This window comes from Propithecus coquereli, unplaced genomic scaffold (genome assembly GCF_000956105.1).
Source record: "Propithecus coquereli isolate 6110/MARCELLA unplaced genomic scaffold, Pcoq_1.0 Scaffold240, whole genome shotgun sequence".
NCBI classification, from domain to species: domain Eukaryota; kingdom Metazoa; phylum Chordata; class Mammalia; order Primates; family Indriidae; genus Propithecus; species Propithecus coquereli.
The window spans coordinates 2574454-2585249 of NW_012147953.1; the positions used below are offsets into that span (position 1 = coordinate 2574454).

A 10796-nucleotide genomic window follows, 5' to 3' on the forward strand; every position below is an offset into this window, starting at 1 on the left:
TCTCCAAAGAAGATACAGAAATAGCCAATAAGCACATGAAAAGATGCTCAACATCATTATTCATTAGGCAACTGCAAGTCAAAACCAAAATGAGGTACCATTTCATACTTTCTATGATGGATATAAATAAGAAAATGGAAAATAAAAAGTGTTGGTGAGGATATGGAGAAATTGGAACATTTGTACATTGGTGAAAATTTAAAATGGTGAAGCCACTATGGAAACCAGTTTGGTGGTTCCCCAAAAAGGGAAGCATAAATTTATCATATAACCCAGCAATTCTACTCCTAGGACATATCCAAAAGAATGGAAAGCAGACACTCAAACAGATACTTGTACTCTAATGTTCACTGCAGCAGTATTCCAATAGCCAAAACGTAGAATCCAGCTATCAACACATGAATGGATAAACAAAGTAACAAATCAAAATAAACAAAAAATACAAAAATAAACAAAATGTAGTAATAGAATAGTGTTCAATCATAAAAAGAAAAGAAATTTTGATATATGTTGCAGCATGGATGAATGTTGAAAACAGTTTGCTAAGTGAAATAGGCCAGATACAAAAGAACAAGTATTGGGGGCCGGGCGCGGTGGCTCACGCCTGTAATCCTAGCACTCTGGGAAACCGAGGCGGGCGGATTGCTTGAGCTCAGGAGTTCGAGACCAGCCTGAGCAAGAGCGAGACCCCTTCTCTACTAAAAATAGAAAGAAATTAATCGAACAACTAAAAATATATAGAAAAAAATTAGCCGGGCATGGTGGCACATGCCTGTAGTCCCAGCTACTTGGGAGGCTGAGGCAGAAGGATTGCTTGAGGCCAGGAGTGTGAGGTTGCTGTGAGCTTGGCTGACGCCATGGCACTCACTCTAGCCAGGGCAACAAAGTGAGACTGTGTCACAGAAAAAAAAAACAACAAAAAACTGTTACGTGGGAAGAACAAGTATTGTATAATTCCACTTGTATGAAATATCTAGAATAGGCAATTTCAAAGAGACAGAAAGTATTAGTAGATTAGAGGTAACCAGGGGTTAGGGTAAAGGGGAAATTGGTAGTCATTGCTTAATGGTTACAGAATTTCTGTTTGGGATGGTGAAAAAGTTTTGGAAATAGATTGTGGTGATGGTTGTACAACCCCGTGAAAGTAATTAAATGCCACTGAATTTTACTCTTGAAAATGGTTAAAATGAGAGCTAGGTGTAGTGGCTCATGCCTGTAATCCTAGCACTTTGGGAGGCTGAGGCTGGAGGATCACTTGAGACCAGCCTGGGCAATATCGAGACTCCATCTTTACTAAAACAAATACAATTTTTAAAAATTAGCCAGGTGTGGTCGTGTGGGCCTGTAGTTCCAGCTACTATGCAGGCTGAGGCAAGGAGTTTGAAGTTTCAGTGAGCTGCGATGACGCCACTGCACTCTAATTCAGGCAACAGAGTGAACTCTGTCTCAAAAAAAAAAAAAAGAATCAATTTTAGCTCCTTTTTCTGCAAAAAGCGACTAGAGCTCAATAAAAAATGATCAGGACTTTTGCTTACCCATCTCTCACTGCTCTTTCTCTGTAGTTATGTTCACACCCATTTATGACATTTGCCCTCTTGCTTAAACTCAACCTATCACGACTACCCTAATAGAAGTTGCAACGGAGGATAGTTCAGTTTGAAATAAAACCTTTGGTGGTTTCTGCCATTATTCTTCTTTATGAGATCATTCTTCTTTATGAGTATTTAGGAGATGATGACAGTTATATTTGTCGTAGCTAGTGGAGGACACCAATTCCAAATCATCTTCAGAGCCTCAGTCATAGAGAGTCCTTGTCAGAGATCTCATTCTCAGAAATTTAGCTCATCTTTATCCCTTTCAGTTGATTTTTTTTTTTGGTAGTGATCCCCATCCCCCCAAAATGTTCAGCAACTTGAACTTTAAGAATATCTGGTGCTTTCGTATTCTCAGCGAGATAAACAAATGCTATTCCTCTGCCTAAAATATACTCAGCCTTCGGCTTAAATAGCATCTTTTCAAGATTTCCAGGAGGATGCCACCTAAAGCAGCTCCCATCCCTTATTCTGATTTCAGCCCCTTGCTTATTTCTTTCACAGGACTTGAAACAAGTGTTTTGGTCTTCTCCCCGCCCCCCGGACCCCGTCCCCCGCCTCCCGTGTTTGCTTGATTTCATCTCTCCGGTCCAGTAGAAAGTAAGCTCCTTGAGGACACGTGTTATTTCTGCCTTGGTCATTTGTAAAGCACTTGTCACACAGCAGGCACACTATATGCACACGTTAAAAAAAGAGTCTACCTTTAGGTGTGAACCGGCAGCCAGATCGCACAAGAAAAAAGCTGCAATTTTTGAAGCATCTTCCAACTCAAAGAATGAGAAAACAGGGACGACCACGAAGGGACTCGAACCCTCAATCTTCTGATCCGGAATCAGACGCCTTATCCATTAGGCCACGCGGCCAACCGATGAAAGCGTTTTATCACGTAAGGCACAAAGGGAATGTAGCGAGGTGGGGACAGGAAGCTTTTTTAACGTTGATTTTAATAAAAAGTTCCTCGTTTAAAGTTAAAATTCACTAACAGTTAAAAACTGTTTACAGCGTCCTCTAAAATTTGCAAAAACTAAGATACATGTCAGAGACGGTGACAGTTAGATAGTTCATCAATGTGAACACTGCTGAAGTCTTTGATTAATGACTCTTAGAGAAGTGGGGTAGGGAGGAACATCTTCAGCCTGGAGCTGATGCTGCAACCTGTAGGGAAAGCAAGCAAGGGGAGGGAGAGAGCGCGCCCAGATGGTACTTTTGGAGCGTAGGAGTCTGAAAGGAATAAGGGCGCTGCTGGAGGCTGGGCAATAGTGACCAGAAAGCTTCAAAGAGGGTTCTTTTGGAAGTGTAAGGCTGATGTAAGGCCACTAAAAAGTGGGTTATTCACTTTACATTTACTATTTATTTTAAAAGACAGGGGTGAATGGACGCTGTCCAACACGTCGTTTTTCATGGATCTCGGTGACTTCCGTGCTTGACTTGGAGACTTCCCAAGTTTAACCTGGTCTTGACAAGAAGAAAGAAGACATCCAGTAGGTCACTGTGGGTTAGTCCATAGAGCAATAGGGTTTTTGGGGAGAACCCAACAGTCACCAAAAGTGTGGGTGGGATAATAAAGATGTAAAATGTCCAACTCCAGAGGGAAAGCAATAACACCCTTCTATCCATGTACACCGTAGTTTCGGCTCCTTGAAAAGGACAAGTTATTCTAAACAATGAAATCAAAGCAAAATTTCTCCCCTCCCAAACCCTATGCTCTTTCCCCACAAAGAGAGTCTTTCCCAGCAACTTCTCCTATTCTCCCCAGTGTTTTCTTCTGTAGTCTCTTCTTTTGGAGTTAAGACCAAGCTCAAATTATCTCCATATTGTTCAGTCAACATTTTTAGAGTGCCTACTTTGGGCTTTGACATCTAGCTCAGGTCTGGAACCCATGGACATTGATGAGGAAGAGACCAGGAGTTGGGTGGGGGATGTCCCAAAATGAGCACAAGATTTGGAATAATATGAGTGCTTCCTGTCATTCCAATACAGGATTACATAAACTGCTACAGCGCACAAAAAGGGAAGAAATATATCCCAATTTGTTGTAGAAAGGTAGCTTAATCTTGACTCTAAGAGCTGCTAATATCACCTAAGCATGCGGCAACTATTAATAAAACACAATGTCACCATGAACAAATATGGAGGTAAGTGTAAAAATTGAAGAGTATTCTCTCCTCAGATTCACATCTTATTATTAAAGGAAATTCTCACTCTCTTTAAATAAATTGAACATTCTAAATGTATTTAATGCAACAAACACACAGGGAACTTTAATTAATGGATTCCTCTCCCCTTTTTCAAAGTTTGGTGAGCATTTTCAAGTAAAGCGCAATATTTGAAGTTACATGCAACTACTGAAACTGAATATTAAAATTACTGAAAATGAAAAAAAAATCCCCTGGAAGATATTTTCTCATCTTTATCATCAGCATTGGGATTCTCTTACTGTGGAAAGAATATGTAGCTCATCTTTTTAATGAATTGGTCACCTGGGGTTTGGGTCACCCTCTTGGACTGCGGAAGGACAGTTGTGACTGATACTATGATTCATAGTCCTAATCCTTCCTCCAAAGGGGCCAGAGCAGAGCTAAGAGGTTTAGATCCTGAACAGTGATAATATTAGGATCTGAGATTTTTGTAAGTTAAAATTCAATTGTCAGCTTTCTCATGGGGCTCTAATTTTGAAACAAAAAGAATGAGAGTTCATTGAAATTTTTTTCTCTCCTTTTTTATGCCATCTTATTAACCTGAGAATGTTAAGCCTCCTAACTTGCTGCCACTCTATTTCTGACTTCCTTTACCTGGTTATCATCCAAAACTATCTTCTACACTTTCTTCTGCTCAGAGAAGGGCAATTCCTAATTCGGTCAATTTTCCTCCCCTTATTTCTGCCCCCTTTTCTGTGTTGACTTTGGCTTCAGTCCCATTGTCTTTTCCACATATACTTTACACCCTGTGTTCACTGCAAAATAGATCCAGAAATATGTGCTTAGTTTCCTCTCTTGCATTCTGTTCTCTTTTATTTCACTTTTCTCATTTTTACTGTCCCTAGATAATAACAGGTCTGTCTGTGAAGGGGAAATTAATGGAATTCCAGGAGATTTTCAAAGGATCCCCTTTTGAAGCCCAAAAACTTCTGTCCTTTCCACTCTTCCACTGCATCACATGAAGAGAAAGTAAAAACCTTGACAAGAGAGGGAAGTGTGAATGGAAGCCTGTAGGAACCTGGAGGCTAAGAGCTCCATATGCTCTTACTGTACTCAAGAGGATACATAATTTTTGTCTCCTTGGCATTTATGTAAGAAGCAGGAGATCATAGAGAAGTCACTTGGGAAAACTCCAGGATGCTTCGAATTGCCTCAATATCTTCAAAACTTGCTGATTACATTTACAAATGTAGTCAAAACAAATCAAGTTAAAAATAAAAATGCCTAGTGGTAGGTATAGGGATCACTGTAGTGGGATTTTGCAGTGGGAGAGACAGATCGGGTTCAACTCTGAAAACAGAATGGGTAAGGAGCAGGGTGGTGGTCAGTGGGTAGAAACTTACTAAGAGGAAGTATCAGGGGTTAAGGAGGATTGTGGCTAAACCAACCTAACAGGATTCTTGCTGAAAACAGGCCAGGGTGATCAGACATCACCTGGGGATCATGGAGCATGAGGAACCAGATCAGATATTGAGGTGATCAGATATAGAGGGAGGGAGGTTCTCGTTAAGCTGACTTAGCAGAGTCCTTTGCTAAGACGGATTTTACAAAGAAGTATACAGGCCGGGCACGGTGGCTCACGCCTGTAATCCTAGCTCTCTGGGAGGCCGAGGAGGGCTGATTGAGCTCAGGAGTTCGAAACCAGCCTGAGCAAGAGCGAGACCCCGTCTCTACTGAAAGAAATTAATTGGACAACTAGAAATATATAGAAAAAATTAGCCGGGCATGGTGGCGTGTGCCTGTAGTCCCAGCTACTCGGGAGGCTGAGGCAGTAGGATCACTTGAGCCCAGGAGTTTGAGGTTGCTGTGAGCTAGGATGATGCCACGGCACTCACTGTAGCCAGGGCAACGGAGTGAGACTCTGTCTCAAAAAAAAAAAAAAAAACAAAAAAACAAAGAAGTATACAGATGGGTGCAGGCGAAGATTCAGAAGCCTGACTAAAGTTTGATCAAGGAAAGAATCTTAGTCAATTTTCCATGAATTTCATTAATAAGTTCCCATTCCCAAATCTCAAAGGTTACTTTTCAATCCTGTACCCATTTTTCATGGGCACTCTCTCCTATAGACACATAAAAATCAAAATCTATAGATTTGAGTTCTCTGTAGAGTTTTAAATCCATGGATCATAACGTTTATCAGACATTTCCATGAGACTGTTTCATAAGTATTTTAAATTCTTGTCCAAAACCAAACTTACCTTCATCCCCTTCTGCATACCATCCCACTTCCTGCAAATAAAAACAACCAAAAAAGCATAAATTCCTCTCCTCCTCCTCTACTTACTAGCTTGGTGAAAGGCAACAACATTCACATCATTCAAACTACTTCTTTCACTCTGTGTGTGTGTGTGTGGGGGGGGGTGTGTGTATGTATGTGTGTGTGTGTTTATTTCCTGAAGACACTCTCCATCTTTCTTGGTCTGCAAATCCATGGAGTCTCTAAATCCTGCAGCACCCACCTTCCTTTTCCAGTGCATACAGGTTCTTTCTTTTTTTATCTCTAAAGTCTTTGCTAGTATAGACCTCAAGCATTGTTCCACTGATTGCAGGAGCCACCCATTATGCCTTCCTTACAGTAGGACAGAGAATAGGGTCGATGACTGACAAAATGTTGAACCATTGCTCTCCAATTGTGTAGCAACCCTAGCTTACTCACAGTTCTGCTCTCGAGACATCTTTCTAGCCAATAACAGTGTGTGGGCAGCAGAAGAGCCAGCAGCAAACGCTGTATAGAGCATCCCCAGGAGCAAGCCAGGTTTTGATAGCTTTCTACCTGGAGAAGAAAGACATAATTTGGGTGTACATGAATCAGATTGAACCTCGGATCCTGGGAGTAAAAAGCTGCTTGGATGCCCAAACTCAGAAAATTCATTTTTTTTTCTGATAATCTTGTAAAATGTATGCATTTGTCTACAGTCTGTCTTTTCTTATTTTTTGCCTTGGATTCCCAACTAGATGTGCTAAAAATAAGCAGGCAAACAAGCAAGCAAGCTAACTAAGTTAGCCTTTCTCCCTGCAGCTGGAGCTGACCAAGGCTAAGGAGGCACACCTCCCGCTTGGACACCCAGCACTGCTCCCTGAAAACCACATAGGTTGCCTTCCCGGTACTAGTTTTGAATGGCAGCTGTATGTGACCAAAGAACTTCAAACATACACTTTAGGAGATGCACCCATCCAGAAACTCAGGAGCAGTGAGACACTCTTAAAGTCACAAGAGTCTCAGGCAAAAGAAGCTGGATTTTTCCTACAGAGGTTCTGAAATTTGGTCCTAGGATCTCCGTCAGCATAATTTGGAAACCTGTTAGAACTGAAAATTCTCAGGCCCCACCTCAGAACTACTAAATTAGAAATTTGGAGGAGGATGTTTCCAATATATGTTGCAACAGGCCCTTCAGGTGATTCTGATGCACCTAAACTTTGTAAATGACTGAACTAGAAGGATGGACATCTTCTGCTCCCTCATCTTAGAGCAAAGGGCCTCCTGTCTTCTCTAGTACCTGGGGGAAGCATAGGAGTGTTGGGGATCTTAAACATGTCCAGATCTGAGCATTCATCTTTAAGGCCCCACTTTGCAGTACACTTCCTCCCACCTCTTCTTCTGTCTCCTGCTCTGGGGTCCCCTCTTCCCTTCCAGTCTTTCTCCTGTCCCAGTGTTAACTTTCTCAGGGGTCCTTGTTTCAGCTTCTATTGTCACTAGATTTTCAAGCACAGTGCTTCCCAAACTTGCCTGATTATCAAATGCAACAGGGAAAGATTTAAATAACAAGATTCCCAGGCCCCCTTCCAGAGATTCTGAAAGCATTCAGCATCTCAGTCTCATGGGTAAGCCTGGAAATACGTGTTTTTATTGAGCTCCCTCAGGTAATTTTCCACCTTTGGAGATTCCTGCAGTGTCATCAAAAAAGCACTTAAAGGAAGGGATAGGGGAGAAAAAAATATCTTTCCTTACACAGTGCTAGATTCATGGCTGAGACCTCATAACAAAAGACAGATTAACAAGACAAAAGCATACAAATTTATTAAATACAAGTTTTAGGTGACACAGAAACCTTCAGAAATGAAGACCCAAAGAAATAGGAATATCTGTGTACAGCAGGTCCTTGAATAACTGTAGTTTCATTCAAAGTCGTTATGTTGATCAGAAAAAAATCAATTTTCCTCGGGGCGGTGACCCTGTGGAGTTGACACATGCTCCCCAAGTCTGTGTGGGTTTTCTGCAGGGTACTGTGGTTTCCTCCCACATCCCAAAGATGTGCACGTTAGGTTCATTGATATGTCTAAATTGTCTCAGTCTGAGTGAGCGAGTGAGAGTGTGTGTGTGTGTGTATGTGTGTTTGTGAGCGCCCTGCAACAGAAAGCTCTCCTGTTCAGGGTGGGTTCCTGCCAGGCGCTCTGACCAGTGGGGTTAGGCACCAGCCACATACTAACTTGAACTGGAATAAGCAGGAAAATGAATGAATGAATACAAGTTATTGCAAAAAAAAAAAAATTCGTGAAGTATACAATAGTCATATAAATGAACAATAAACGGTGTGATTCTAAAGCGCTCAGCAAGCCCGCCATATTTGTTCCTGTTTGTTTTTGAACTGTGTGGTGGTAGGAGGTGCTCCTTAAAATTTTCGCTTTGCATTTATTCCTTCATCAAATCCACTGCCACTACCACTGCATTCACTCACTGATTCACCAAAAAAATGGGTAAATATAACAATTCACATACTTGTTTTTATTAATTTTCTTAAATGTATGTGTAGCTCACATTTATTTCAGTGTTTAATATTAGACGTGTTTGGAGCCTGTAATCCCAGCACTTTGGGAGGATCGTTTGAAGCCAGGAGTTTGAGACCAGCCTGGGCAATATAGCGAGACCTGGTCTCTATAAAAAAATAGAAAAATTAGCGGGGGGTTGGTGCACCCCTGTAGTCCCAGCTACCCAGGAGGCTGAGACAGGAGGATCGCTTGAGCTTGAGTTCAAGGCTCCGTGAGCTATGACAGTGCCACTGCATGGGTGACAGAGCGAGACCTTGTTTAAAAAAAAAAGTGTTTGGAGTCTTTATTTAGAAATTTGGTAGTGTTTCTTTGTGACCACAAATATGCCACAGGAACTTAACTCTTGTTTATATCAATTAGTCGATGGTAAAATTGGTTTCGTTATAAGTCATTTTGTTTAAAGTCGTAGTTTCCAAGACCCAATCAATAAAGTTGCGGACTTACTGTATTTTTATGCTTAAATTCGATAAAGTGGATAGTACTGTAGACGTATAATTGCACAAAAGAGGGTATTATCTAACGGCAATAAACTGGGAGAAACTTAGTAAAGCCGATTTTGTTCAGATTCTTCTTGGCATCTGCATCTTCATTCCTTTCCTCCACGCATTGGGAAGACCTCTCTTTGAAATGAAGGCCTTACGACCTACTTTAAGGGGAAGATCAGCTAGCTTTTATTGCCTGCTGCTGGAGAGATGGGGACCAGAGAAGGTCAGAGAGATCTTTCTGCTTCTGCTTTTCTCTCAAATGCCAAGGTGCCATATTTTGAGGTCGTGCGACTGAACCTAAAGGATGCCTATGTCCCTTTAATCTTTGGGTCTGAGATTCCCCTGTGGCCCATGCATTGTACGTTTACAGTCTGCCATTCACCATGTCTGTCCACCCGTAGCTGCACAGGCTAGCTGGGTTTTGACTGGTCGGGAGGGCTAGGCCTGGAGCTGGGAGGGAACCATAGGAAAGATGCTATTTTCAGGTTTCCAAGAACACCCGGGTCCCTTAGGGGTGAGAGAAAATCAGACGAAAACTTAAGAGAAGGATTTAGGATTTGCTCCCAGAACGAATTTCTGGGTTGACTGTCATACCAAGCTTTGGTGAATGGCAGAAAGTGCCTGCTAGTTATACCCAAGAACTCTCCACAAGCATGGAGGGTTTATACTTTTAATTGGTTTTGCAGATGAAGCCTACCGGTTAAAATGCTTTCCTCCGGCGTACTTTTTATTCAGTGGCGAATTCCGTCCAGAAGGAGGCTCCATAAATGCTGGTGCGTTTTTCTCGCTCCTCTCTTCCCAGTGCGCGTCTCGGTGGTTCTCAAGACTCCAGCCTCTGAGCCCACGGAACGCACCCGGGGCGGGTTCTCGGATGGGCCGGTGGGTGGGCCGGGAACCTGCGGGAGCCGTAACTGCGGCCGCACGAGCAGATCGGCAGTTCACCTCCTGTCTTCTTTCCCACCTGGACCTAAATCCCCACGGCAGTGTTTACGGCTTTTTTCTTTTTAGCTTCCTGCATTATATTTGCAGTTTTCTGGCCACCTTTTAAAGCAGAGCGCACCCCATCCCAGACTTTTCACTGAAGCGTCCGTCCAGGCGGACTGCTCCCCAATCTGCCCGGCAGGTGGCAGTCGAGCGGGCGTCCGAGAGGGTGACCAAAAGCAAGAGATCCCAGGACCAGAACGGGACATTCGATGTAACATTCAGTTTTCCTTCTCCCAGCATAACTGCGAAACAGTCTCCAGTATGGAGAATTCAAAAAATAAGATAGTGCAAGTTACTAGCAAAAACAGTAGTAACAGGCCATAGAAATACTTCAAGGAAGTTTTGGCGAACGGGGGTGTAGCTCAGTGGTAGAGCGCGTGCTTAGCATGCACGAGGCCCCGGGTTCAATCCCCGGCACCTCCACCTTTTGTTTTTCTTCTTTCTCCTTCTTCTGGCGGGCGAAGTCACATATGCTGAACCGCAGCTTGCCTCTTTTTGGCACTTTCGTTCTCTATCAGTTCTTCTAATTCACACAGAAACCAAGGAAAACAAACCGACTGTCTTTTGCTCTTTAATATCAACGCATTTCTGCTCTAGGGTCTTGACACCTCCCTGGGTGGCTACATCTACTAGTGAACCACAAGATGAAAGGAGCCGGGGGGCGTCGCGTGGGGGGAGTCCAGACTCACTTAGAATTCCAGAAGCTGAAAAACAAGCAAAGCACCAAATTAACAAGCCTAATCACACTGGTTACATTTCTCGGTATTATT

At 42.6% G+C, this 10796-nt stretch overlaps 2 non-coding genes across 2 annotated transcripts; one reads left to right on the top strand and one right to left on the bottom strand.

The window, feature by feature from the left end:
- Nucleotides 1-2382: 2382 nt before the first annotated feature.
- On the bottom strand, nt 2383-2455 carry TRNAR-CCG. Its single transcript has one exon. It is a non-coding gene; the product is annotated as a tRNA-Arg (tRNA).
- Nucleotides 2456-10377: 7922 nt separating this feature from the next.
- On the top strand, nt 10378-10449 carry TRNAA-AGC. The gene has a single exon. It is a non-coding gene; the product is annotated as a tRNA-Ala (tRNA).
- The last annotated feature ends 347 nt before the right edge of the window (nt 10450-10796 follow it).